Source organism: Schistocerca cancellata, unplaced genomic scaffold, assembly GCF_023864275.1.
Source record: "Schistocerca cancellata isolate TAMUIC-IGC-003103 unplaced genomic scaffold, iqSchCanc2.1 HiC_scaffold_365, whole genome shotgun sequence".
Taxonomy (NCBI): domain Eukaryota; kingdom Metazoa; phylum Arthropoda; class Insecta; order Orthoptera; family Acrididae; genus Schistocerca; species Schistocerca cancellata.
The window spans coordinates 22501-25000 of record NW_026046383.1 but is presented as its reverse complement, the minus strand read 5'-3'; positions in this window follow the sequence as shown (position 1 = coordinate 25000).

Below are 2500 nucleotides of genomic sequence, written 5' to 3'. Positions count from 1 at the left end.
CGTGCAATCCGCCCCTATATCTTGCGTTTCATGAAGAGTTATATCGAATATGCCATATTCCCGCTGTCCCTATACATGCTGTAAGTAGCTCGCTTGCTACAGCAGCAGCAGCAGCAGCACCACCTCCGCGCGCTTCCCTGGGGGCACTGAACCGCAGGATGCGAGACCCCACGCCCAGTGGCAAACAGGGCTCCTCTCAGAATATAGGCGGTCCCTACCCCTCACAACGATGACGGTGGGAGGGCCGTTTTACGAGACCATTTCCTGCGGTGCCAACGCTGTCGTAGAGCCGATACTCCATCTTTGGTACAAGGCAATCATTCCGCTGTAAATCAGTACGTCACTCGTAGTTCAGTCACCTCACAGCACTGCTCAGTAAACTATGCAGGCCCACATAGATAGATTATGATAGATTATATACGCAAATGCCCCTATACATGCTGAACGTCCGTACACACAAAATGAACCACACGTCAGCCACACACTCTATCACACACTACTCTCTGCCTGTAACAGACACAGATACAACTACTAAGCACCAGCATGGACCAACGTCCGGTGCATCCTATCCGCCACAGTACACCAACTACGCTATGATAACCAGACCGGGAGGTCCAATCATAAAACAGAATACCCCACTCGTCCGACAACCACAATTGCTCAGAGAAGCCACCAACACCCACACATGTCCTACACAGGGGTGCACCCATCACCACCACACTGCCTCGTCTTACAGCACAAACACACTGGCAGGAATGAAACACACAGGTCTGCCGCAACCACAGACACGGCTCGCCCCCTCTCACTGGCGAAAAGCGCATCCCGACGTGACATAACTCCTTTGACACACTGACGCTGCCTCGGGCATCCACGTCCTACGGTCGATATCAACGAACCTCCCCCCCCCCCTCCCCCCCACAACACGCCATCCCATACCACATTGTGTACCGTACCCAAACCTAACGTGTACTGTACTACAACGCAATGTGTACCATAACACAACCCAGTTTGTACCTTAACCTAACCTATGTCACCTTAACCTAACCTATGTCACCTTAACCTAACCTATGTCACCTTAACCTAACCTATGTCACCTTAACCTAACCTATGTCACCTTAACCTAACCTATGTCACCTTAACCTAACCTATGTCACCTTAACCTAACCCATCTTGCACCTTAACCTAACCCATCTTGCACCTTAACCTAACCCATCTTGCACCTTAACCTAACCCATCTTGCACCTTAACCTAACCCATCTTGCACCTTAACCTAACCTATGTTGCACCTTAACCTAACCTGTGTTGCACCTTAACCTACCTCAATTTGCACCGCAATGTAACGCAATTTGCACCGCAATGTAACGCAATTTGCACCGCAATGTAACGCAATTTGCACCGCAATGTAACGCAATTTGCACCGCAATGTAACGCAATTTGCACCGCAATGTAACGCAATTTGCACCGCAATGTAACGCAATTTGCACCGCAATGTAACGCAATTTGCACCGCAATGTAACGCAATTTGCACCGCAATGTAACTCAATTTGCACCGCAATGTAACTCAATTTGCACCGCAATGTAACTCAATTTGCACCGCAATGTAACTCAATTTGCACCGCAATGTAACTCAATTTGCACCGCAATGTAACTCAATTTGCACCGCAATGTAACTCAATTTGCACCGCAATGTAACTCAATTTGCACCGCAATGTAACTCAATTTGCACCGCAATGTAACTCAATTTGCACCGCAATGTAACTCAATTTGCACCGCAATGTAACTCAATTTGCACCGCAATGTAACTCAATTTGCACCGCAATGTAATGCAATTTGCACCGCAATGTAATGCAATTTGCACCGCAATGTAATGCAATTTGTACCGCAATCTACCCCCACATTGTGCCTTAACCTAACCCACATTGTGCCTTAACCTAACCCACATTGTGCCTTAACCTAACCCACGTTGTGCCTTAACCTAACCCACGTTGTGCCTTAACCTAACCCACGTTGTGCCTTAACCTAACCCAAGTTGTGCCTTAACCTAACCCAAGTTGTGCCTTAACCTAACCCAAGTTGTGCCTTAACCTAACCCAAGTTGTGCCTTAACCTAACCCAAGTTGTGCCTTAACCTAACCCAAGTTGTGCCTTAACCTAACCCAAGTTGTGCCTTAACCTAACCCAAGTTGTGCCTTAACCTAACCCAAGTTGTGCCTTAACCTAACCCAAGTTGTGCCTTAACCTAACCCAAGTTGTGCCTTAACCTAACCCAAGTTGTGCCTTAACCTAACCCAAGTTGTGCCTTAACCTAACCCAAGTTGTGCCTTAACCTAACCCAAGTTGTGCCTTACCCTGCTCTGTAATTGGCATATGACACGTTACATTAATGTATTGTCCAACCGCAACCCGCTCAGAATGTTGTGTACACAGCTACGTGTCATCTCCCCATAACAGCTGCATTGCAGTGTGGTACGCCATAGAGACGTGTGGGAGTAATGGACGC